The sequence below is a fragment of the Mauremys mutica genome, unplaced genomic scaffold (genome assembly GCF_020497125.1).
Source record: "Mauremys mutica isolate MM-2020 ecotype Southern unplaced genomic scaffold, ASM2049712v1 Super-Scaffold_100084, whole genome shotgun sequence".
Taxonomy (NCBI): domain Eukaryota; kingdom Metazoa; phylum Chordata; order Testudines; family Geoemydidae; genus Mauremys; species Mauremys mutica.
In genome coordinates this window covers 1,895,154-1,922,251 of record NW_025423260.1, presented here as the reverse complement: position 1 = coordinate 1,922,251, position 27,098 = coordinate 1,895,154, and the positions used below count along the sequence as shown (strand labels likewise).

Sequence of the window (27,098 nt, the reverse complement as noted above, 5' to 3'; positions counted from 1 at the left end):
AGAACAAGGAAATAAGTCAGAACCAGTTCTATGTTTGATGAATTTTGCTGCTTCTCTGCATTAATGGTCTCTGAGCAGTTCACGAATCTCTCTATCGTTGCAGTTCTCCTCAAATACTTGCTGAATAATTACTGTCACTGTTGTTGGTCTGGAGCTCATCAGATCACTTTATTCAGGTCATTCACTGTCTGAAATTCAAGATCCGATGGTTAGTTTGAAAATCAGGGCTCTTAGGTCCTATTCCCAACTCTGCCACTGGCTGGGTGTGTGACCTAAGACAAGTCAATTCTCCTTTCTCAGCCTTAGCTTCTCCCTCTTTCAAGTAGGGATAATAATGATCCACTCCTACCTACTTCACAGTGCGTGGAGGCAGGGCCGGCTCTAGGTTTTTTGCCATTCCAAGCAAAAGAAATTTTGGCTGCCCCCACCTCAGCCCTGGGGTCCCCCGCCAGACGCGCCTGCTAACCGAGCCCTGGGCTTCCCCCCACCCCAGCCCTGGGCTCCCCCCCCCCCGACACCCTGTGCCAACAACATAGGTTTGTTCTCCCCAGTCCACCCAGGCTGAGCGGCTCCCGTTTATACTCCGTCTCCAGTCGGAACATGCCCAGAGAGGGTGAGGGGGTGTGGCCTCTTCAGCCCACATGTAGTTGTTATATGACCAAGGAGCCTTCATGAAAGATAGAAAACCCATATCACAGAGAGGTAGAAGACACTTTCATTTTAATTTAAAGTGAAATTCCAGACTAGGTTACTGATGTCTCAGAATCAGGATGAGAGATTCTCCCATGATCCACTGAAACCTGCTTCACCCAGCGCTTTCTCATGCATCCGACGAAGTGGGTATTCACCCACGAAAGCTCATGCTCCAAAAGTCTGATAGTCTATAAGGTGCCACAGGATTCTTTGCTGCTTTTACAGATCCAGATTAACACAGCTACCCCTCTCATACCTTTCTCATTAGTGTTATTTACAGGAGTTTTAGCACTTTCATAACGGGAGAAAAAACAGCCGACCTTCCCAGAAGCGGCTTTGCCATTGAGGGAAAAGGGGATTTGAACGGTGCTTGGGATCCACTTGAAATCCCCTTCCAAGTCTGACACTTTCATCTCCTGCCAGACTGACTCTGATTTAGGATCAAAGACGTACAAGCACCATTCCCAAGCGTGGACAGCCAAGAACATGACCCCACCAGACACGTTGGGAAGTGAAGGAATACGAAGGGGTGATCTGTGCATGGCTCAGGCACAAGGTAACACTTCTGGGGTGATGGGGAAGGATGGAATGTCTGAGTCGCCCCATCTCCTTCCAGTGTCACAGAGCCTAAAATGACCCTTATTTCCCTGACACTGCTCCAGCTCTTCATCATATTTAAATATATTTTAAATGAGAAAAAAAGTCAACAAAATAACTGCTGTTCTGCACAATCCAGGGTAATGTGAGAACATCTGGGAATGAGACAATCTCTCCTCAAAGAGGAACTTGACGTCTCTAATAGTAACTTTGCACTGGGAGGAGGAGTATAAATGTCAATCTCCAGGTTTGTTTAGAAAAGGAAATGTGATGATGGTTAGCTCAGACAGGAGGAAATGTGCAAGATAACTCCACCGACTATCCATGGCCCATGTCTTTAGTGCAAGAATAGTTCTCTTTTTACATCAGGAAAGTGAACTCAAGCTAGCTAACTCCATGACAACCACAGTGATGAGACCCAGGTAGATTTTATCTCAACGTAGCTGGTTGAAGACACCCCCCATCTCCCCCACCTGGGGTGATGACATTCCTGGTAGAAAGGACACACACTCCAATGACTCGCAGGACAATGGAGTTGATACAAAGGACCACAGGATCCACCCCAAAGACAGGCGAGCTTCAAAAGTGGGCAACTCGTGTGTGGGAGCTGAGGGACTACAGTGTGCAAAAGATGCAAACAGCCTTAACACTCACTACCTGGGAACTGTCAAAAGAATTAAAGAAAAAAATCTTCTGACAGCTCTAGAGAAGGTTTTTATGAAGTTTATCTCCTTTACGGATTCTCTGATGTTTAGAAAGGCCTGAACTATGAGTGAAGCTTTTCCCGCACTCACAGCATTCATAGGGTCTCTCTCCGGTGTGGACTCTGTAATGTGTAACAAGGGTTGAGCTCCGAGAGAAGCTTTTCCCGCACTCACTGCATTCATAGGGTTTCTCTCCTGTGTGGACTCTCTGGTGAGAGATAAGAGAGAAGAGGTGAGTGAAACTTTTCCCGCACTCACTGCATTCATAGGGTCTCTCTCCTGTGTGGATCCTCTGATGCATAGTAAGGTTTGAACTCCGAGAGAAGCTTTTTCCACACTCGCAACATTCATAGGGTCTCTCTCCTGTGTGGACTCTCTGGTGAGAGATAAGGGAGGAGAAGTGACTGAAACTTTTCCCGCACTCACTGCATGCATAGGGTCTCTCTCCTGTGTGGATCCTCTGATGCATAGTAAGGTTTGAGCTCCGAGAGAAGCTTTTTCCACACTCGCAACATTCGTAGGGTCGCTCTCCCGTGTGCGTTGTCTGATGAGAGATAAGGGCTGATCTCTGAGTGAAGCTTTTCCCGCACTTGCAGCATTCGTAGGGTCGCTCTTCTGTGTGGATTCTCTGATGAGAGTTAAGGGTATATCTCTGAGTGAAGCTTTTCCCGCACTCACAGCATTCATAGGGTTTGTCTCCTCTGTGTATTCGCTGATGCCTACTAAGGGCTGAGGTACGATTGAAGCTTTTCCCACACTCACAGCATTCGTAGGGTCTCTCTTTCGTGTGGATTATCTCATGTCGAATAAGGGCTGAGCGGTAATGGCAGTTTTTCCCACACTCACTACACGTAGTCTCTCGCTTTTCCGTGAGGATTTTCTCCTGGGACATAGTTTCCTTGAGGTCCCTGTGAGTTCCCTGACAATTAATGGGTTCATCCACTCTCTCCTCTGAGTGGTTTCCCTGCTCTCTCTCTGGTCTGGGGTAATTTTCACCAGCTTTTCCCTGCTTACGGGGGCTGGACACACTCCCTTTGGCTCTTCGCAGTAATTCCCCATGCGCTTTGGCGAGCTCAGCATCTTCCTGGTGAGGATTCTGCTCCTCGCTCTCCCTCACCACCCCATCACCTGCTAGAAGAGAGGAGAAATCTCAGAATTGGGGATGGAGAGGCAGAGAACAAACCCAAGTAAGTGCTGGAGAGACAGAAAATAAAAATCAGGGACTCAACTCCCCCTAACTCTTCCCCACAGGGGACAGTGGAGGGGATCAATTCTGCTCCCCACCCAGGACCGGCCTTTAGGGGAGGCCGTACGGGTGCCCCACCCAAGGGGGTGCCGGGCGCAGGGTTTGGATTCCCACCTGACCTGCTGCCGAGAGGCTCGCTGGGCTGATGAAAGCGGCACAGGGAGGCAGATAAGCAGCTGCGTGGGGGAATGGGATAGACCTGAGCTGCAGGGGGAAATTGGACGACCAGCCGTCAGAGCCAGGTGACTGCTCCGGAGCAGAGGGACCCCTCTCCGCCCTGCTCCACGTGTGCAGCTGCTGCTGTTCCTGTCCCCCCTGTTCACCCCCGGAGTCGCCCCGTCCACCCCCAACTGGGAGCATCCTCCTGACTGCTCTGCAGGGGGGAGGTGCTGATTGATGGCGGGGTGATCCCCTCCCCCCAACCCAGGTACCCGATTTCCACTGAGCTGGGGTGACAGGACAGGGGGAATCTGCGTGCGCTGCTGCCTCTCTGGGGCCGGAGCTGCCAGCAGCTGCTTCTGTCTGAACAAGCCTAGTTCAGGCTCCTGACCCTGGGAACTTTCTTAAGGAGACAGCGCGCTCACTCACTCAGGCACATACTACCTTCACACACAAACACACACACACACACACACACAAACACACACACCAGGGCTCCCTGCATCCAGGTCACTTCCCCACCTGGGCTATGCTGAGACATCAGGAGCAGCTGCTCTCCTGCCCTCCCCTTACACAGCCTGCAGGGAAAGTGATTTGGGTGCAGGAAGCCCTGACGTCGCTCCTTGCTCCCCTCTCCCAGCCCCCCAGGGCTGTGTGGGGCAGGGGAGCAGCAGTCCAGTGGGGGAGCGAGCAGCAATGCCAGCTGCTTTGTGCATCCAGGTCAGGTTCCCCACTTGGGTGCAGGAGGGGGATGCCGGGGTTAGAGGCAAAGGGGGCACAGTGCAGGGGTTGAAGGCACAGGAGAGTGGTGCAGGGGGTAGCAGTGAAGGGGTGCATAGAACCATATCTAGAACCGTATCTAGTCCACCCTCCTGCTCAAAGTAGGACCAATTCCCAACTAAATCATCCCAGCCAGGGCTTTGTCAAGCCTGACCTTAAAAACCTCTAAGGAAGGAGACTCCACCTTCCTAGGGAACCCATTCCAGTGCTTCACCACCCTCCTAGTGAAATAGTTTTTCCTAATATCCAACCTAGACCTCCCACATTGCAACTTGAGGTCATTACTCCTTGTTCTGTCATCTGCTACCACTGAGAACAGTCTAGATCCATCCTCTTTGGAACCCTCCTTCAGCAGTTGAAAGCAGCGATCAAATCCCTCCTCAGTCTTCTCTTCTGCAGACTAAACAATCCCAGTTCCCTCAGCCTCTCCTCATAAGTCATGTGCTCCAGCCCACTAATCATTTTTCGTTGCCTTCTGCTGGACTCTTTCCAATTTTTCCACATCCTTCTTGTAGTGTGGGGCCCAAAACTGGACACAGTACTCCAGATGAGGCCTCACCAATGTCGAATAGAGGGGAACGATCACATCTCAATCTGCTGGCAATGCCCCTATTTATACAGCCCAAAATGCCGTTAGCCTTCATGGCAACATGGGCACATAGCCAGCTTCTCATCCACTGTAACCCCTAAGTCCTTTTCTGCAGAACTGCTTCCTAACCATTCGGTCCCTAGTCTGTGATGGAGATTTTACAGGGTCCCGCTTACCCCAGACAATGCTTGCTACGCACAAGTTTTGCAGGCCATTGTAGGCCAGCTTGACATTAAGGTACAGGAAAATTTGTAATAGCTTGTGTGGCAATCAAAAGGCCAAAGAAAGAAAAGGGAACTAAAAATCAACTGATAGGTGTGCAATATGGCCCAAGTATAGCAGCTCATTAGCAAGAAACATAATTAAGCAGAACAGTGTTGTACAATATAACCGCACGTAGGTGAGCAAACACGAGTTAGGAAAAGCTTATTGTACAACAGTATTGGAAAATTATATTAGTAAGCAATAAGGTAACGGAAGAAGAGGGACATGGCGTAAGCAGGGAGCATCTAGGACAATAACAGGAAAACCCCAAGATGGTGAGGGGCTCTGATTGGCTTGCTGATAATAACCAGTATCCCAAATAAGGAAATCTAAGTAAGTGTTAATTTGCGGTTTTAGCCTTTATAAGCTTGGTGAAAATTTGTTGAAGACAAGGCAGCTGACCCCTTGCATGGGGCCACGCTAACCTTCCCTATATGCATATTTGTATTCTAATAAAGGGGCCTCAAGGCTGTGTCTGACCCAAAATCAACGGTGTGGTTAATTTTTCCACAACATCTGTAACACTGAATGGGATTCTTCTGCCCTAAGTGCTGGACTCTGCACTTATCCTTGTTGAACCTCATCAGGTTTCTTTTGGCCCAATCCTCTAATTTGGTTAGGTCCCTCTGTATCCAATCCCTACCCTCCAGCGTATCAACCACTCCTCCCAGTTTAGTGTCATCTCATAGACTCCTAGACTTTAAGGTCAGAAGGGACCATTATGATCATCTAGTCTGACCTCCTGCACAATGCAGGCCACAGAATCTCACCCATCCACTTCTATAACAAACCCCTAACCTATGTCTGAGTTATTGAAGTCCCCAAATTGTGGTTTGAAGACCTCAAGCTGCAAAGAATCCTCCAGAAAGTGACCCGTGCCCCATGCTGCAGAGGAAGGCGAAAAACCTCCAGGGCCTTTGCCAATCTGCCCTGGAGGAAAATTCCTTCCCGACCCCAAATATGGCGATCAGTTAAACCCTGAGCATGTGGGCAAGACTCACCAGCCAGCACCCAGGAAAGAATTCTCTGTAGTAACTCAGATCCCAACCCATCTAACATCCCATCACAGACCACTGGGCATACTTACCTGCTGATAATCAAAGATCAATTGCCAAATTAATTGCCAAAATTAGGCTATCCCATCATACCATCCCCTCCATAAATTTATCAAGCTTAGTCTTAAAGCCAGATATGTCTTTTGCCCCCACTACTCCCCTTGGAAGGCTGTTCCAGAACTTCACTCCTCTAATGGTTAGAAACCTTCATCTAATTTCAAGTCTAAACTTCCTAGTGTCCAGTTTATATCCATTTGTTCTTGTGTCCACATTGGTACTAAGCTTAAATAATTCCTCTCCCTCCCTAATATTAATCCCTCTGATATATTTATAAAGAGCCATCATATCCCCCCTCAGCCTTCTTTTGGTTAGGCTAAACAAGCCAAGCTCTTTCAGTCTCCTTTCATAAGACAGGTTTTCATCTGCAAACTTGCTGAGAGTGCAGTCCACGCCATCCTCCAGACCATTAATGATTGCGGCACAGGAGTGGAGTGCAAGGGCTGGGGTGAAGGGGGCACAGTGCAGGGGTTAGGGGCTCAGGAGGGGGCAGGTGTTGGGGTGCACGAGGGGGGCAGAGGTTAGGAATGAAGGGGTGTAGGGATTAGGGGTGCAGGAGGGGGAGCAGGCATTTGGGGCAAAGGGACACAGTGCAGAGGTTGGGGGGAAGGGAACGTGGGTTGCCTAGGGAGCCCATGGGAGCCAGGGGCACCAAAATGCAAGTTTGCCCTCGGTGCCATTTCCCCAAGGCCGGCCCTGCCCACATCCCATCCAAACACTCAGTAGGAAGGGAGGGAGCTCCAGCCGAGGTGTCAATCATCATCTGTAGGAAGCCAGGAGTGAGATCTGCTGGGGACTGTCCTGAGGTCACAGAGTCTGTGTGGGGAATCCCAGCGGGTTCTCTCAGGCACTTACAGTTTCTGGGTTGGTTTAATGTTTCCTCACCTGTGCAGGGACTTCCCAGGATCTCGCTTTCCACTGAACCAGGGAGATCCAGGACCCACGGCTCTTCCCCTCGTTCCAGCTGGAAGATCACAGAGGCTTGGGAAACTGGAAACCCTGCTCAAGGGAAAGAAAGCAAAGGAGATCAGGGGAATTCATAGGCCATTTATCATCATAAAAACATTCTATTAGTTTAAAACCAGTCCATTTTAAACAATAAAATCGCAGGGCCAACTCCCCAGGTGCTCAAAGGTGCAGAACACTCTGCTTAGGAGGGATTTAACTATCCCCATCTTTGCTGGGAACACACACAGCCAGACACTCATTATCAAAGAGGCTCCTAAAAAACAGAGACTGGAACTGCATTTCCCAGAAAGTGAAGACTCCAGACAGAGGGCAAGTGTCCCTGGCACTGCTTCTTGCTGACAGAGAGGTCCAGAGCCAAAGAGAGAGTCCAGGGGAAGCTGGGAACAGGAAGCATGGGATGGGGGGGTTCAGTGGAGTAAGGACCTGGAAGGGCAGGGATATCACTGAAGGCAGGATCTCAGCAGCATTAGATGTCAGGAAAGCACATCCTGCAGCATTAGGGAGCCTAGTGAGTCAGGTATAAAGGGAGGGGGCATAAAAAACACTGTGTGTGGAGAAAGCTGGCAAATTAGATGGTGTAGTTCAAGAGCCACAGACCAATTCTTCTGCCAAAGGAGAATGAAAAATAAGAATCAGGCCATGTGACTTCAGGAGGGACAAATTCGAAGATCCAAAGAACATGCAGAGAAGAAAGACGGCGGCTCTTGCAGGTGGGGATGGACAAGGAAGAGTCTCCGTGGTTCATGGAGCCAATTAGTTTGTTTTATCATTCATTGATCATTGTTATGGTGATCTCATATGTTATTTCAGATGTAGTCACTGTGTACGAAATAGATTTAAGTTGTAGGTATAGACAGAAGTAAGACAGGAAGAGCCCTGCATGGATACAAAATTTATATCCGCATCCGATCTGCAATCAGCAAAAATGGTCCATGGATATCTGCAGATTTTCAGGGCTCTGGGAACAAAATTTGTTCCTGCAGCCGATCCACAAAAATGGTCCGAATTCTCCACCAGGAGACGTGATCAAAGCGAAGGGCTAAGGCAATGAATCCTAAAATCTTCTAATATAGGCTGGAAGGGACCTCAAGAAGTCATCTACTCCATTCCCATCGCCCTGCGGCAGGAGCAGGTGTAAATATGCCAGAAGTTTGTCTGACCTGTTCTTAAAACCCTTATGGGACAAGAATTCCACAACCTCTCTTTGTAATCCATTCCAGCACTTCCCTATCCTTATCACTGGAAAGGTTTTTGTATTACCCACCCTCAACCTTCCTTGCAGCAGATCAAGCCAATTACTTCTCCTCCTACCTTCAGTGGACGTGACGAACAATTAATCACTGCTCTCTTATAACAACCCTTGACATATTTGAAGACTGTTCTCAGTTCCCCACTCACTCTTTTCTCAAAATTAAACATGCCCAGTTCTTTCAAGTTTCCCTCATAAGTCATGTTCGAGGACCAGGAGGGCGCTTTTTCCTTCTGAATGGAGATGCGCAAGGTGAGGTCAGAGAAAAGGATCTTGGAGTAACTGAGACAGGAGAGGATGACTAAGAGCTCTAGCTGCGCGGATGGATAGGAAAGGCCAATTGTTAAGGATGTTACGCAAAAAGAAAATGCAAGGTGTAGGCACAGCCTGGATAGGAGGCCCCAGAGGCAGCTCCGTGACAAAGGTATTGCACAGTTATGGGCCTGAGTGACAGGCAGCACAATGGTGCTGTCTGCGGCGGTAGAGAAAGAAGGTGGGGGGAAGGCTTGGGGTAAATATTAAGAGCTTTGCTTCAGCTGTTGATCTTTAGCTGATGGCTGGACATCAGTGAGAAGATGAGAGAGAGAGAGAGAGAGGGGCTGAGATTTCAGTTGCAACAGAAGGAGACAGGCCAGGAGCAGAGAGGCAGAACTGGGAGTTAGGAGCACAGAGACGGTAGTTGAATGTGTGTGTGTGCGGATGAGATTCCCAGAAATAAGGTGCAGAGGAAGAAAAGAAGAGGACCAAGGACAGAGCTCCGTGGAACCCAAACAGAAGGCTGGAAGGGGGGTCAGCCGGCTCATTTTAAAGACACTCTAATGCAGTGACTGGAGGAGGAGAAGGATGTGACTCATCATGGACCTCTTGATGCCACCTGGCAGAGGGCATAGGGTGCCTAATGTTTTACTGGGATCCCACAGACCAGGTACACACATATTCGTTCACCCAAAGGTGGCGTGTCAGGTGTCTGTCGAGGAACTAGTTAGGTAGGTCTTAGGTAGCTCTTAAAAGCTTTCCCAGTCCAGCTCTATTGTTTAAGGCTGTGAAAAAGTGCACACATGCATGCGCACACACGCACACCATCCAACATGGCTCTGCTGGCCAAAGCTCAATTACAGACACAGCTATAGCGGCAAAAGCATCCATTTTTTAAAACAGGAAACTAAATGCTCATAAGCTACATTAATGCAGAGTTAAGTTTGCCCAGTGCTGTCTCCTGCCTTGCACTATATGGACAGTGAGTAAACTTAAACCTCTGCAGACCAGGAAATGAAAAGTTAATGTAAACTTTCCCCCAACCCTTAACCCTGCAGCTGGCCAGAACCAGTGAGAATGGTTCTGCGTGGGTCGTGCAAAGGTTAACCAACTGCCACAGGGACTCAGGTATTCAGCTCAATGCAGCAGTAACGGGATGAATTCTATGGTCTGTGGTATAAAGGATGTCAGAGTAGATGACCTAATAGTCACATCTGGCCTTAATATCTATTAACCTATAATCGACCTGAGGAAAGACTAAGACATTGTCTGTGCTGTGCTCACAGGTGGGAATCCCAGCATTTATCCGCATGCCTCCAGCTGTGTGCACTGGGCCAGCTGTAGCTGTGACTGGCTGATGGAGGGATGGGTTGCAGCAGCTGGGCAGAGCTGTGCCCGTGCTATGCAGAGAGGTGCATGTGAAACTTGGGGGGGGCAATTCTGCCTCATTTCCATGAGGAGTGTTGCAGACTTTGTCAGCAAAGCTGTCCAAGGGTGTGTTCTTGCCATGGGGATTGTCAGCACCCTGGTGGCGTATGTTCGAGTGATCTGTGGGGCTTAATGAGGGGTAAGTGAAGGCAGTGACTCACAAGGAAAACTCAGGTTGAGGGCAAGGGGGTAATAACACTGTGCAAGTCTCAGCTGGCCTGTGTGCAGAAGGTTCAGTACTGGAGAGCAGGCCGGGGGGAGGAAGCTTCTGTTTGCTATGATGGAATTGAACCCGAATATTATCTGAGCAAAGAGAAGAATGTGTTAGTCATTCTGCTGTACTGCTCTGTTCCCAGAGCGCTCTGTAACAGGGGAGGGGAGAGGGCTAGTGTGGGTGTCTCTGGCATGTCGGGGTGATGCTGAAACAGGGCAGAGCAGAGGTGGCATTGGGGGAGTGGCATGAACCTTAACTCTGCATTTCTCCTTCTAAAAACCGAAGGAACAGGAATCCTTACCCAGCGAGGTCACATTCTCACAGTTCTCCTGCATGACCTCCCAGTAGAGGGCTCTCTGAGCAGGGCCCAGCAGAGCCCATTCCTCCCTGGTGAAATGCACAGCCACCTCCTCGAAGGTCACCGGCTCCTGAAAGAGCAAGAGCCCAACACTCAGTACCTGCTGCCCCGCTCACAGCCCCACTATTCATGGAGGAAAGGAGCCAATCAAATGGAAGCTCTGAGAGAGTCAGCAGAGTCCTATCCCCACACTGCTGAGAGCAGCCAGGAGACATCTGGGTGAGGGGACGAAGTGAGAGCCCCTTGTCTCTCCCAGCAGATCCACCACAGACCTACTAGCCAGAGGCTGATACAGGAGATGGAGCCCCCAGTAGGGTCCAGGCACAGCCCCATGGTAGAGAACCCAACACCCTCCCCACTGCCAGCAGCTGGATGTGAGGGGCCGGGACATCTTTCCTACACCTCCCTGCTGGGTGCCCCCTTTCCATGTCACACCAGCCCCTGGCTAGCAGGCTGAGGGGTCAGCACTGGAAATCTGGTCAGTTTTCCCAGCCCCGCCCAGGGAGTTGCTTTGTCTGTTTCCTGTTTCACAAATTAGGGAATTTTCTCCCCCAACACCCAAGTGTTTGTTCCAAGGATCTAGGCCCATGTTAAAATAAGAACATAAGAACAGCTGTACCGGGTCAGACCAAAGGTCCATCCAGCCCAGTATCTCTCTACCGACAGTGGCCAATGCCAGGTGCCCCAGAGGGAGTGAACCTAACAGGCAATGATCAAGATATCTCTCTCCTGCCATCCATCTCCATCCTCTGAGGAACAGAGGCTAGGGACACCACTCTTACCCATCCTGGCTAATAGCCATTTATGGACTTAGCCACCATGAATTTATCCAGTCCCCTTTTAAACAATGTTATAGTCCTAGCCTTCACAACCTCCTCAGGTAAGGAGTTCCACAAGTTGACTGTGCGCTGCGTGAAGAAGAACTTCCTTTTATTTCTTTTAAACCTGCTGCCTATTAATTTCATTTGGTAACCCCTAGTTCTTGGATTATGGGAATAAGTAAATAACTTTTCCTTATCCACTTTCTCCACATCACTCATGATTTTGTAGACCTCTATCATATTCCCCCCTTAGTCTTCTCTTTTCCAAGCTGAAGAGTCCTAGCCTCTTTAATCTTTCCTTGTATGGGAGCCTCTCTAAACCCCTAATCATTTTAGTTGCCCTTTTCTGAACCTTTTCTAGTGCTAGAATATCTTTTTTGAGGTGAGGAGACCACATCTGTACACAGTATTCGAGATGTGGGCGTACCATGGATTTATACAAGGGCAATAAAATATTCTCTGTCTTATTTTCTATCCCCTTTTTAATGATTCCTAACATCCTGTTTGCTTTTTTTGACCGCCTCTGCACACTGCGTGGACGTCTTCAGAGAACTATCCACGATGACTCCAAGATCTTTTTCCTGACTCGTTGTAGCTAAATTAGCCCTCATCATGTTGTATGTATAGTTGGGGTTATTTTTTCCAATGTGCATTACTTCACATTTATCCACATTAAATTTCATTTGCCATTTAGTTGCCCAATCACTTAGTTTTGTGAGATCTTTTTGAAGTTCTTCACAATCTGCTTTGGTCTTAACTTTCTTGAGCAGTTTAGTATCATCTGCAAACTTTGCCACCTCACTGTTTACCCCTTTCTCCAGATCATTTATGAATAAATTGAATAGGATTGGTCCTAGGACACGTCCCAGCAGGTTTGTCACAGTCTGTCCCCACTCCCTATCCTCACCCAGACCTAACTCCCCAGAAGTTGCCACCTCTTCAGTATTTCCTGCCCCTCCCCCTCCTGCAGGAACTCACCAGCAACCCCTCCAATAACCCCTACCTGAGCTGGCGCCACTGCAGCCATTTCTCCTGTCCCATGGGAGGCTGGGACGAGCTGGAGCGAGAGGTGGGCGTCATTCTGCAGCCTGGCAGGGCGAGAAGGGCAGTGGTGGAGGTTTCAGAACAGGCTTCAGTTCATTTCACATCACGATTCCCCCAGGCCCTTTCCCTGCAGACAGAGATTGTAGATTCTGCCAGGCTGGGAACATGCTCAGTCCCCACAGTGCAGCACAGACCTGGCCCCTGGCCCCTCCTTTCCCCCTTGTGCTCCCCCCAGCAGCAGTAACCAACCAAGACATTTTGAAGCCCTCCCAGCCACAGGGTGTGAACCAAACCCTGGACCAGGCCAGACCCAAAGGAGCCCCTTGGGGGGGGGTCCCCCTGCCCCTGCCCCCAGGGCAGCGCACTCCTGCCGCAGGGGGAACAGGGAGAGTCCGGGGCTGGTTCTTCCTCTCTCTGCTCCTCACCTCGGTCACAGGGAAGTGACCCTGGGCAGGGACACTGCAGTCAGTGTGCGGGGGGGGGGGGGGTCAGAGATCTGGGAACCTGCCCCCCCCCTAATTTCCCCTCACACCCTCTCCCGTCCCCTCCCCCCCCTTCCCTAGCGCCCTGCCCCGGGCTGGGAGCCGGGGTCACCGCCCCGTTCCCGGGGGGTCTCTCCCCGCGGCTGCCCCGCTCCGCCCCTGCGGGGAAGGGGGCACCAGGCGGGGGGACCCGCTTCACCCCCCCCCGTTACCGGGCACAGCAGAGCCGGGGGGGGGGGGCGGCTCAGACTCGCTGCGGGAAGGATCCTCCCGGCCTCAGCGATGCAGCAGCTCCGGGCCCCCCCCGGGGGCAGCGATGGGGGGGGCACCGCGCAGAGCCCGGGACCTGCCCCGCCCCCCGGGCTCGGTCACCGGGAGCCTCAGCAGAGCCCGGGGCGGGGCCCAGCTGGAGAAAGCTCCGCCCCCCCCGCCGGGCCCCGCCCCCATCCCAGCGGGGGGGTGGGGGGCGGATGCTGCTGCGGCTCCGCTGGGGCCGAGGCGGCTCCGAGGCTTCTCCCGGGTTCCCCGGGGCAGAGTCACGTGCCCGCCCCCCCAGCGCCCCCCCCCCCGGGGTCTCTCACCCCCCGGGGGCTCCGGGCGGGGCTGGGGCGGGCAGAGCCCGGGGCTGCCCGGGGGGCGGGGCCCAGCTGGAGAAACCCCCCCCGGCCGGGCCCCCCCGCACAGACTCAGCCCGGGCCCGGCTCACGCGGAGGCGGCAGCTGCAGCTTTGTTCTCCCGCCCACAGCGGGGCTCGCACGGAGCATGCGCGATTTTACCTGCTGAAACCCGTTACCGGGGCTGCGGAGAGAGCGGAAGCGCATCGGGGCAGGCTGGGAGATGTAGTTCCTGACTCTCCCTGGAACGGAAGTGACGTTGGGGGGAGAGACCCCCCCCCGCCGAGTTGCAAACGCGCGCGGCCCCCTGCGGCTCTGCCTGGCTCGCGCGAGGCCGTTGGAGCCTCTCTGCCCGCCCCAGCCCCGGTGAGTGAGAGACCCCGGGGGGGTGCGGGCACGTGACTCTGCCCCGGGGAACCCGGGAGAAGCCTCGGAGCCGCCTCGGCCCCAGCGGAGCCGCAGCAGGATCCGCCCCCCCCCCGCTGGGATTTGGGGGGGAGCCCGGTGGGGGGTCCCTGGGGGGGTGTCGGGCGGGGGGGGGAGAAGCTGGAGCTGCGGGGGGGGAAGGTCAGTGGGACGCGGGCGGGGGAAGGGGGGAGGGGGGTTAATTGGATCCTGTCCCTGTTGGTGCCACTTGCCTCTCGCCCCCGATACAAATTCTCTCCAGTTCTGCCCCTTTTCTCGCTCAGTGTCTCACCCGGGCTGTAAAATCCAGGGAGATTCGCCCCTTTCCCCTCCAATGAGCCGCTCTCCCGCCTCCCCCATTTCCCCCTGGTCTCTCCAGGATTCTGATTTTCCACCTCCAGTTGCATAGTTTGTGACACGTTTTCTCTGCAAATCTCAAAGGTTGATATAAAATACCCTAAACATTTGCTCCACTTCTCTCTAGTTTGTTTCTAATTGAATATGCCCTGAGATTTCCCCCCCCCCTCTCTAATTAGAAAATACCAAGAAAATCTCAGATTTACCCCTTTTCTCAGCTTCTTGACCATAGATATAAAATGTTTGCAAATGTTGCCCATTTCCTCTCTATTCATTTAACAAATACTGATGTGAAACACTGACATTTTACTGCACAACAGATATAAACTGATATAAAATCCCTTTGATTTTCCACTTTCCTCTATTATTTGCAAAAATAGAGCCAAAATCTTTCAGATTTCCCCCCTTTCTTTCATTTCTATGTAATTATCAAATGTCAATTAAAATTCCTTTCATGTTTGGGGCTGTTCCCCGTGTCTCTCAATCCCAGCAACTTCTCCTTTCTTGGAGGAAACCTGTTGCTCTGAATCACTGTCCATCCTGGAGGTTGCAGGGGGTTAAATTTCCCAGTGTTGATCTTTCCCCTCTCCTTTGAGAGCCATTTCTTCCCCCCTTTATCTGTGTTAAAATGTTTGCTGATGAAACAGACCAGCCACATATTTAATACCCATCAAAGCCAGAGGCCTCCCCCTGTTTGGGGATCAGTGGTTCTCAGCTGGTAACGGGAGAGTTGGCTGGACCCTTTTTTTTTTCTCCACCTGGCACAGGATGAGGAGGTCACTCTGAGTGCAGTGTGGGTCCAGAAGTATCCCAAACCCCATAGCACGTAGGAGGATTTCCACTCTTGAGCCGTGGAAGCACATATTGACTTTTCCTTTCCAGATTTAGTTAATGTTCAGAAAGGGAATCTAGCACCTGCCTTCCAGATTTGAACACCTCAACATCCAGAAGTGCTCTCCAGCTCAGTTTGGGCAGCAGTTACTTCATTTCTCCCAAATCAAATAGGCTGATCCACTGTCATTTGCTGTAGAAAAAGTAGGATAAATTTGAGCAAGAAATGTTTCCCAGGGGTTATTAGGACTGGAATTGCAATTTTCAACAGCCATTGCCTTTTGGTTTGTTTTTGTTTTATTTGTTTAAAAGGAAGACAGTGATATTGCATTGGCAAATTCCCCAGAGAAACAAAGAGTGGAACAAAAGAATAATAAAGGCACCTCAACTTTTCCTCATATATGGAGGACAGTCTTACAATATGCATCCAGATATCCTGCAATCACACAAGCTGAAAATTGTTCCACTTTACTGCAGTTCTGTAACTCTATGGGAACCAGTCCTGTCTGTGTTCTGTGCACATCCAAAATCCCTGCTGAATGACCCACCCTGGGAGCAAGTTACCAGTGACCCAGGGCTGGGGCAGAAGGAGGGTGCAGGGGTGTGTGTGTGTGGGGAGAGCCCAGGGCTGGGGTGGCAGGGGGTGCAGGTGGGGGGGGAGAGCCCAGAGCTGGGATGGCAGGGGGTGCGGGTTGGGAGTGGAGAGCCCAGGGCTGGGGTGGCAGGGGGTGTGGGTGGAGGGGGCAGAGCCCAGGTCTGGGGTGGCAGGGAGGTGCAGGGGAGAGCCCAGGGCTGGGGTGGGGGAAGCCAAAATTTTTTTTTGCTTGGGACGGCAAAAAATCTAGAGCCGACCCTGCCTCCACACACGTTGAGGTAGGTAGGAGCGGATCATTATTATCCCTACTCGAAAGAGGGAGAAGCTAAGGCTGAGAAAGGAGAATTGACTTGTCTGAGGTCACACAGCCAATCAGTGGCAGAGTTGGGAATAGGACCCAAGAGCCCTGATTTTCAAACTAACCATCGGATCTTGAATTTCAGACATTGAATGACCTGAGTAAAGTGCTCTCAGATGAGCTCCAGACCAACAACAGTGCACAGGAATTATTCAGCAAGTATTTGAGGAGAACTGCAATGTCAGAGAGAATCATGAACTGCTCAGAGACCATTAATGCAGAGAAGCAGCAAAATTCATCAAACATAGAACTGGTTCTGACTTATTTCCTTGGTCTTAAAAGAGACCAACAAGGACCTGAGTCTCCTCCCTGTCAATAACCCCCTGCTGAGCCAATCAGGGTAGAGACTGAGGACGGGAGGCGGAGGGTTCTCACCAGAGAGCCCAAAGGATGGCCCAGGTCACTGGTGGGGATCACTGCCCGAGCACTATTTCAGCCCCACGTTTTTGGGTGGACCTCCCACAGTGGGAGCTGCAGAGCACTCCCCCGCAACACACACACACACACACAGGTGGTAGTGGGAGGGGAACAGGAGAAAGGACAAAAGAAGCAAGAGACGAAGAGAAAGGAGGGAGGGATGGATGGAGGAAAAGGGGAAACAAAAAGGACAAACCCTAATGTCCCCAGTGATTCTAAGGGACAAAATCCCAGGTGCGCAATAAAATTCTGCCTCCTTAAGCTCGTGTTTTCCATGCCTAGAATTCAACTCTCACCAGATGGATCAGACTGAACAGGTTTCAAACCTCCAGGAGGCTCTTACCTTCTAAACAGGGACGGCTGTTTTCCAGTAAAATCACTAAAAGGGAAGGAGAAAACTCGAAAGAGGTTCCTCCTGGCGCTCACGTCCGTGAACCCGAATACTCTCTCAGTCCTCAAAGAGAGACCTGGAGAAGGAGACCTGGAGAAGGAGACTTGCTGCAGCAAAGCCACAGGGGTCTCTGAGGTTTCCCTGGCCCCTCGCCCCTGTCCTGCCTGGCTGATGTCAGCATCTCTCTGTGAGGTCACCACCTCCCCACCACCTTGGACCAATAGGCTGAGGTCCTGCAAAAGGCCTTTGTGATGTCACTGCCGCACCCCTCCCTTGCTGGGCTAATGTCCTGCCCCTGGCCAGGCACTTTGCAGGTTTCAGCTACTCCCTGTGGATCACCCCACTCAAGGAGCGTTCGTTCTAGGCAGCAAGCCAGCTAGACAGGGAAACATCAGACGCTGCTCCCAATGCTACACTCAGATTTTTAGAAATGAGTAGACTTTATGGCCAGAAGAGACCATTAGAGCATCTAATCTGACCCCCTGCATATCACAGGCCTCCTGTAAACACAAGAGCTACTTTGGGGGCAAACACATTCCAGAAAGGCATCTTGTCTTCATTAAATGACATCAAGAGATGGAGAATCCACCCTTCCCTTGGTAGCTTGTTCCTGTGGTGAATCATCCTCGCTGTTGAATATTTGTGCCTTAATTGTAATATGAATTTGTCTCTTTTCACCTTCCAGCCACTGGGTCTTGTTAGGCCTTTCTCTGCTCGATTCAAGAGCCCTTTAATACCCAATCTTTTCTCTCCATTAAGGCACTTCAACGCTTCAATGAAGTCACCTTTCAATCTTCTTTTGATCAGCTAAACAGGTTGAGCTCTTTCAATAGCTCACTAGAAGGCATTTTTCTCCAGCCCTCAGAACATTTGGTGGCTCTTTGCTGCCCCAAACTCTAATTTCACAACATCTTTTTCAAACGAGGGCACCGAAACTGGAGGCAGTATTCCAGTATCAGTCTCACTGATGCCGTGTCACCTCCTGTGATGTTATTGTCATAATCTGTAACTGTATAGATCACCGTTGCGACCGCTGTTCTATATTTGCAGCCAATATTGTAGAAAGGTTGTTGTGTAAGGGGTCTATGGAGAGGTTCTGATTGGCTGATAATGATGCTATCTCTAGATGTGTATCATTTTTGTAATTGAAGTTATGAATATTGGTTCTAAGCTGCCCATATTTCAAACTTGTGCTCTGCTTCCAGGGAACACCCCAGACAAGTTGGTGTCAGTTCTGCCTAGCTGGCTTGATGCAGGTTAGGCAAATGTGAGAACCACTACACTACAGAAACTCCATTACAGTGCCCTGCCCTGCCCTGCCCTGCCCTCAAATTCCCTGCACTTTGGTGGTGCTCACCCTGGCACACACTGATGGGCGAACCTGGAGAAACTGGCAGCAGCTCTTTGACGGGTCAGCTGGAAGAGCAGAGGACTGGAGCCAGGGATCAGGAAGTCGTCCTTACATCACCCTTGTGACTCTAACTTGAGGGGGAGCTTCTTTTTCTTCCCCTTGCTGAGAAGCAGCAAGAGAAGAAAGAAATGTCCGGTGGGCCAACTGGGTGCAGAAGCCCATGCTGCCTTTTCCTGCAGTGAAGCCCAAAATGAGGGACTTGCATTGAGTAAAGGCAGTGCTGGGCTTCCAGGAAAGAGCCCACTGCTGCATGAAGAGGGATAAAACAGTGTGCTGAAGCCTGGGATTGAACCAGGGACCTTTAGATCTTCAGTCTAATGCTCTCCCACTGAGCTACTTCAGCACCTGTAGGGGGCCTTTTTGGGCTGCCTTTCCTCACCTTGAAGTTTATTCTCCATAAACCATCTCTCCAATCAACAATGGCCAAAGCAAGATGGACATCGCTCGCTATTTTAGCCCTTGGAAACGTCATCAACTAGTCTCTGGATCTCTCGAATGCTGCACTTCAGTTCATGGGGGAAAGGCGAGAGAAGCGACCTTTGAACAAAGGGCCTGGGGTTAACATCCTAACGCTGTCTGTCTCCGACTGTAACACTATTTAATACCGGCCCACCCTGTGCTAGTGAGTGCTCCATTGCTAGATGTTAGTACATTTCAGTTACTGTCAAAATTAAGTTTCTATATGCTTAAAGGAAATGATTTTTTAATTTGCTTATATATGGCATGAATAAATACCCTTTTACACATCCTAGCATGAACATTTATTGTCTTATATGATAGAGAAAATCCTGCATCCTAACTGTGCATCAAAATCATGAAATGAGCTACAAATGCAATAAAAATAAGGTATTCAACGGTTTAACATATGGAGCGGGGGTGGGGGGCACTGAAGACACATCTTGCCTGGGACGCCACTTGGTCTAGGGAAGGCCCTGTCAGGGAGAACAGGAGTTAGTCTCACACGCCTATTTCCAGGCTGTAATCTGTGGGAGCCCTGCTCTGGGGAAGGGATCGTGGCAGCCCAGACTCAGGGCTGGAACAGGCCCCGGATTGAGGTGGTGGCTGCAGGGTTTGCAGCGCTCTGATGTCTCAGACAATGTGTCTCTCCCAAAGCCTCAGATCTGTGTCCCCAGAAGGCTCCTGCGCTGCCTCCGCTCCTTTCACAGTCTATAGCAAGGAGCAGCAGCAAGGTTCAGGGATGAGCCATAGGCACTAGGTGGGGGGCAGAGGCTTCAGGAGGAAACCCAGCCCCCAGAGCAGAGGGGGATAGGAGGCTTTTTCTCTCTCCTTAGCCACGGGCTATAGCTCCGAGAGCTCTGTGAAATGCCTCCCGCCCACAGCCTGGGGAAGGGGAAGGAGTCCCAGGTTCTAGCTCGGTTTGGAGGAGGATCACTGGATCCTAGACCCACTCGCTGCCCTTTCCCAGAGAAACCTGTGATGCCCAGAATGGGGCTGAGATAAATGCTGACAGGAGTCAGGAATTGCTCCCCTGGAATAGCAGCAGGACTGGGCAGCTGGAAATCTCCCCAAAGGAGCTGAAGTCTTGGTGGGTCAGACATAGCTGCCCCAGGTACTGCATGGGGGGCTTAGGTTTGTTTCTGGACAAGAGCAGTGAGAGTTTTATTGCCTCAACACTTCAGTAGAAAAATTCAGTCCCAAACTGTGTGTGGTGGGGAGGTCGATAGCGGTTTCTTTGGGTTTGTTTTCTCATTCTCATTGTAAAAGCCCTGGGTCATTTTGATGGGAACAATGTTTGTGGAAGGCCAAGGACAAGTAAGAAAAGTTAAAAATCTGCGTTGGAGTGAGGGGGTCTGTGTGGGCCAGGGCAGGGGTGGAGATTTTCATGGGGAGGGGGTTAGGGATAAACGAGAGGCTTTTGCGGGAACACAGGGGGATGTTTTGCAGTTTAACCTCCCCACTTCCCTGTGCTGCTGCCCAGCTCAGACCCCACTGACACCCCTGTGACGAAGTGGGAATTTTCTGGATGTTTTGTTTGCATCTTGTGTGTACCTCAGTTTCCCCTATTTGTTGCACGATTATCTAGGTTAAAGGTCCAAAATGTGGGGTGCACCCTGCCAGGGGGAATGGAGTAACATTCAGGGGGATGCAGCTGGGCCCGGCCAGCCCCCATGGGGGGTGGGGAAAAGGAGCCACCCAGCTCCACTCTTGGCTCCAGCCCCAGCTTTGGCCCCTGCCTCAGCCCCCTTACCCCTGTCTGTGTCCCTTCCCCCTTAGCTGCGGCCCCACTCCCAGCCACGACTCGGGGGGAGCATGGACAGGGGTGGGGGGCATGACCCTGAAGTGCTTTGGGACCACGGATCTCGGTGGTGGGACAAGGGGGTTAAATCTTGGCAGAGACCCCCAAAGGGCAGGTGTGGCTGCTGTCTGGCTGCCTGGGCCCAGACAATGGCCACAAATTCTGTCTCCTAGCAACCGATGGCCGGGGCGCACCTGCTGCAAGAGGCCAGCTGGCCAGGAGGAGTCGGAGAACAAAGAACGAGCTGGAGGCCAGGTGAGCAGGTTGCCAGGGAAACAGGACAAAGGACAGACGAAGGGCAAAGGGCCTGGCTGAATCGGGCTGTTGGGAGCAAGGAGTCTGCTGGGTTGGGGACTCGAGGGGAGAGCCCAGGCTCTGAGTTCGGGGTCTCCCCAAGATGGACGTTGCTGAATCTTCCTGCTTCCTGTGCGAACACAGAACTTTCCCAGGCTGGATCCCAGACCCCTAACGAACCTTCTGTTGTACAGCGCTGGCTGAGAGTCACTGGCGACTGTGGAAGTTGGGGGTGCAGGACTCCCCTTCGGGGGGGGGCGGGTGAGGCTTTCCGAGGTGTCCGATTCAGGTGGACTCACTGCAGGAAGCTCCTGGTGTGGACCAGGGGGGCTGAAAGGTCCAAGGTCAGTCCCAGGAGGGGCTGAAGCCAAGGAGGCTTCTCCCAGTGAGGGCGTCCCCTGCGGGTGTCACACTGAGGAGGCTCCTGCCTGGGTTTGACTCCGAGCTGTTCCAGAGCACGGAGCCCATGTGCCCGTCACAGCCCCCCAGCATGTGACCTACAGGCTCCACTCTGGCAAAGCTCCCTGTCCCTAGGCTTTAGCATCACTAGCCCCTGCTTAGTGACTAGGGGTCAGTTTAGGGCAGCGGACCCCAAAATGTGGGGCGTGACTCCTAGGGGGACACAGAGGAAGATTGATGGGGGCACCTCAGGGCCTGAGCCAGCCCCCATGAAGGGCAGGGAGGGAGCCCCACTCAGCCCCACTCTGTCCCAGCTCTTCCCCAACCCCACCCTCAGCCTGGGCCCCTGGCTCCCAGCCCGGCCTCGACCCCCTGACCCCTGTCCGCACCCCTCTCCCCAGCAAGCACCGGCCCCACTCCCAGCCCCGGTTCTCGACCGCGGCTTCCGAGGGGCCACAGCCATGGATACGAGGGCGCAGTGTGAAATGTTTGGGGACCACTGGGTTAGGGTGACGTCCTCAATCACTTCTCTGCCGTCCAATGAAAGCGATTCCTCCCCCACCCACCCCTCCGTCAGGACGGCCTAGGTACGTTCTGCTGCCCTTCACTCGTACAGGAAGGAGAATAACATTTCATTGCACTCAATGCTAAAGTGATTTGCAACCCACCACCATCCCAAACTGGTCATTTTGGGGAAGCGGCCCCATCATGCTGCGTAGCTAGGCAGAGTAGGGGTGTCTATGCAAACACGGCCTGTTCCTGAAGTCTTCCCCCAGCTCCTCACTAGATGTGAGGGGGGAGCTCATTCAGCCCCTGCTTACGCTTAGTATTTAAAAACTCCTTAGTGTCCCTCTCTCTGCCGGCCTTAGATTTCTCCTCCTGTCCACTTCTTGATAGCTCAGATGAGGTGGCCGAGTGGTTAAGGTGATGGACTGTTAATCCATTGTCCTCTGCACGCATGGGTTCAAATCCCATTCTCGTTGGCTGTATTTAGTCTTCACCCTCCTTTATAGACAACCATCTCCCCCCTTGGTACAATGACAGATCAAACAAAGTTGCTTCTTGCAAACAAAAACCTTCTCAGAATCTCTTCCCCACCCCTCCTTTGCTTCAAATAAAATGTCTAAATCCCAGATTTCTAAAAAGTTCTCTAGTCCGGCATTTCTTAGTTTTTATCTCAAAGGGGAACAGCCTCATAATCTCCCCCAAACACCCTGGGACCTCCCCAAATAATTAAAATACCCCCAACCTGAGCAAGGCCACAACTGTGAACCAGAGCTAGTGTCTAGGCCAAGCTGTTCTGAAGGAGACAACTCAACCATTTTCTCTCTGCTTCCCTTGGCAAAGTCTGACTGGGAAAACAAAATTCCCCAAACTGAAAATTTTCTGCTGAGAAACAACTACTAGTCTGTTTGGGGACTTTGGTTTGAATGTACTATTATTATTCTCTTCTGATTTCTGAATCAGTTTTGTCATCCAGGTGTGTTTCCAGCTGTTGAGTTGTGGGGGAGAGAGGCCAACTCATGATGTCTCTACCCCCCCTTTCATAGTTTCTTCCAACTGGCTAGGAAGTCCCTTTGCTACGATGTGAGCCAAGCAGTGCCCATTGTCGCTGTGCTATCTCGGAGACGTCTGCTTTGTACACGGTTCCTGGGATAGTCCTTGGGAGTGTGGATCCCTTTAATGGGCCAGCAGCGGGTCTGGCTCCTCCATTGTCACACCTGAAAGGCTGGTGGTGGGCATTTCCCAACCTCATCTCAGTCACACACACAGAGCAAAACTTCCCAGCCAATGCTACACACACAATCCAACACAATAGTAATGTTCAACAGACCAAGACTTTTGAAATGATACCTCACCAGGCAGACTTTGTACAAACCGTATCATCATTATATGAGAGCAGTGAATATGGGGCTTCCAGGGTGCTGCTTTGAGCACAGCGTGCCACACCTGGGCTGACATTGCAATGGAGACGTACCCTTAGAGTCCATCTCTCCTGGGATAAAGATGGCAGCGTGGCTGGCCTGGACCATCTGATGTGGGCTCATGAAGCTAAAGCCGAGAGGCTAAAAACTGTGGGGCAGATATTTGTGTTCACACTGAAGCCTGGGTTTGGAAACACTCACCCCTCGTGGGGTCTCAGAGGTTGGGCTCAAGCCCATCTGTCTGCCCTGTAATTTTATAGTCTTGCAGCCCAAGCCCCATAACCCTGAGTCAGCTGACCTGGGCTTTGCGACAGGTGCCCTGGGTGTGTTAATCACAGTGTAGACATAACATTAGGTTACGTCTCCAGTGCAATGAAACACCCATGACTGGCCCGTGTCACATTAATCAGGGTCATGCGGCTTGGGCTGTAAAGTTGCAGTGTCCGTGTCTCGGCTCAGGCTCAGTCCCCTGCTCCAGGAGCCCAGAAGTTTGGGAGGGAGTTTAGCAAGTGGAAATGGTAAAACCGCAGGGGAGTATTACCCTGGACTCATGGCATTTCTCCATTGGTCTGTCTGCTCTGGGGCAGGGACAGAAACACGTCCTGCTGCTTTTGTTATTTCAAAGGGTGGCTTAGGATTTTCATTCTCAGACACGGTGCACAAAACAGGACTCAACCCTCGGCATAAACGAAAGGAGCTGCCCACAGATTCTGGCAGCCACAATGAGCATTTGGTGTGAGAGCTCAGACCTGCCCCTGTCCCAGAGGGACGGGGTCATCTGAGAGGGGACTGGACCACTGACCTATCAGCTCCTAACTCCCAAACTTTCAGTAACTCTATCATCAGTGCCTGTGAGTGTAATTCAAACCACAAGAAAAACCACACTAGGCTAGGCCGAAGGTCCATCTAGCTCTGAATCTTGTCTTCTGACAGTAGCCAATACCAGGTGCCCCAAAAGCAACTCAGTAAGGTACCACTGGAACTTGAACCCAGGATCTCCTGTATACAAAACAGTGGTTTTAGCCAGCTAAGCCATGGTGCCTACAGTTGCTGAAGGGATCATGTCTGCACATACCTGACTCTCTGCCAACCTCCATCTGCGCCTGACAAGCTTTGCTTCAGTTTGGATTCAGTAAAGCAGAGGAGCAGGTGAAGTTTTACTCCCAAGGTTCTTTGGACAGGTCTACACTACAAAATTAGATCGGTGTAACTACATTACTCAGGGGTGTAAAAAATTTACCTCCCTAAGCAATGCAGTTATATCAGCCTAACCCCGGTGCAGATAGCGCTGTGCCAACAGGAGGGCTTCTCCCATCAACATAGCTTGGGGAGGGGCTTGGTTAGTGAAGATGAAGAGACCCATCCCTGCAACCCACCCTGCCCACCACCCACACCTCTCTGCCTCTCCCCTGAGACCTGCCATGCCCACCACTTGCACCTCTGTGCCCCTTCCGAGACCTCCCTGCCCACTGCCCCCACCTCCGAGACCTGCTCTGCCCACCGCTCGAATCTCTCTGCCCATCCCCTGAGACCCACCCTGTCCACGTCTTTCTTCGGTCGTCTGTTGTTATTCCATGAAGCATCAAGAATGGAATAAAAAGCTGAGTTTACTCCAGGGTGAGGAAACAAAGTGCCACCAGCCCCCCCCCCGGCATTGCTGCTTTAGTTAAAGTATTTTAACTAAACAGCTATTGAATGTCCTCCCTATGCCCCTTGTGTCCCCAGAGTACATCCACGCTAGCAGTTCTTGGATGGCCACAGAGAGCAGTGCACTGTGGGTAACTATCCCACTGTGCAACTGGCTGCAGGGTGTTTTGGGAAGGGTTTGCAATGCCTCACGGGCTGGTACAGCATCACATGATGCAGGTTTCTCTATCCCACCGTTCCACGGGCATCTTACTAGATTGCCAGCTGCTTTTCAACTGCGGTGTGCGTGGCGGGGCAGAGACTGTGTGTGTTCTGGGGAGAGACAGTGTGTGTGCTGGGGAAGAGTGAGTGTGTTGAGCTAGGTAGGAGCGGATCATTATTATCCCTACTCAAAAGAGGGAGAAGCTAAGGCTGAGAAAAAGACAGTTACTCACCGTAGTAACTGTTGTTCTTCGAGATGTGTTGCTCCTATCCATTCCAGTCAGGTGTGCGCGCCGCGCGTGCACGGCTCTCCGGAACATTTTTACCCTAGCAGCTCCGGCGGGCCGGCTGGCGCCCCCTGTTCCTAGAATGGAAGCCGCATATTAAACAAGTCCCAACAGGTTTGCTACACGCTGGCCTCCTCCCATTCTCCACCCGTGAATGTTTTGGCTACTCCAACATCCAGGCCAGACTGCCCAAGCCTCCCACCTCCTGTGTATTTGCTGTCCCTTCAGCAGGAACCCACCAGAAGCCCCCCACCCCCCAAAATAATCCCTACCTGAGCTGGCTCCACTGCAGCCATTTCCCTTCCCTGTCCCATGGGAGGATGGGATGAGCTGGAGCGAAACATGGACGACATCCTGCAGCCTGGCAGGGCGAGAAGGGCAGTTGCGGAGGTTTCAGAACAGGCTTTAGTTCATGTCACATCACGATTCCCCCAGGATCTTTCCCTGCAGAGACAAAGCCTAGACTCTGCCATGCTGGGAACATGCTCCAGCTTTTTATTGCAGGGGAGACCTGGCCCCTCCTGCCAGGCTAAGCCCACAGGGAGATTTTTCAGCCTCCCCAGTAATAAAGTCTCTGAAGAAAATGCTGGAAAGGAGCAGAACCAAAGGGGCTGGACAGGCTCCATAGGGACACTGGCTCCTCCCTTCCCCTCCTGTGCGGCCATGTCCTGTCGCTGGCAGAGATCGGCCACCCCATCCCCCCCCAGAGGCAGCCGTGTCTGCGGGCTCCCCCAGCCAGCACCTACTAACCACCACCCACGCTGGGGGAGTGACACAGGACAGCAAATACCCACCCAAGGACAAATTGCTGCAGATAAACGGGCTGGGTTCACATCCCAAAGCTGAGGAGAATTTAAGAATTACAGAGAAAATAGGGAAAATGAGAGACTAGAGAGTCAGTAATTTTAGGGAAAACGAGGGAATCTCCTTGGATTTTCTAGCCACATGTGGGGAGGGGAGAGAGAAGAGGAAGAACCAGAGAGAATTGTTATCTGGTTTTGAGAGGGAAAGAAATGGCACAAACAGGAAAAGGATGCAAGTAGCTCACCCCCGTGACCATAGGCGTGTGCAGCACATTTCATTAGGGTGCGCACCCAGGGAGCCCCGCCCTAGCCCCACCCCATCCACTGCCTCCCCCTTCCAGCCCCCTGGCTGCCCCCCTCAGAACCCCCAACCCCCCCTGCTCCTTGACCCCTGACTTCCCCCTCCTGAGACCCCCCCCACTGTAACTGCCTCCCTAGGACCCTACCCGTCCCCCTGACCCTTATCCACACCCCCACCCCCAGACAGACCCCCGGGACTCCCACACCCCATCCAACCACTTCTCACCCCCTTATAGGACCCCCAGAACTCCCGACCCATCCAACTCCTTCTGCTCCCTGCCTGCCCCAACCCCTCTCCACCCCCAACAGGCACCCCCCGAACCCTCAACCCATCCAACCCTCCTGCTCCTTGTCCCCTGACTGCCCCCTCCAGAGACCCCCCCAACCCCTAATCACCCCCCCCAAGTATCCAACCTCCCTCCCCACCTCCTGGCAGCTCTGTCTAGTGGCTGCTCCCATCCACGCGCTCAAAGTGGCGGAGGAGGTTCCCTCTCCTTCGGGGGGAAGGTTGCCTAGTGGTTAAGGCACCGGACTCACGCTCAGGTGTTCTGGGTTTGAGTCTCTGCTCTGCCACAGACTCCCTGATTAGCCTTGGGAAAGTCACTTCACCTCGTTGTGCCCTAGATCCCACCTGCCCAATGG

At 52.0% G+C, this 27,098-nt stretch overlaps 2 non-coding genes across 2 annotated transcripts; one reads left to right on the top strand and one right to left on the bottom strand.

The window, feature by feature from the left end:
• Positions 1 to 18,614: 18,614 nt before the first annotated feature.
• On the bottom strand, positions 18,615 to 18,686 carry TRNAF-GAA. Its single transcript has one exon. It is a non-coding gene; the product is annotated as a tRNA-Phe (tRNA).
• Positions 18,687 to 22,194: 3,508 nt separating this feature from the next.
• TRNAN-GUU lies at positions 22,195 to 22,276 on the top strand. Its single transcript has one exon. It is a non-coding gene; the product is annotated as a tRNA-Asn (tRNA).
• Positions 22,277 to 27,098: the final 4,822 nt, after the last annotated feature.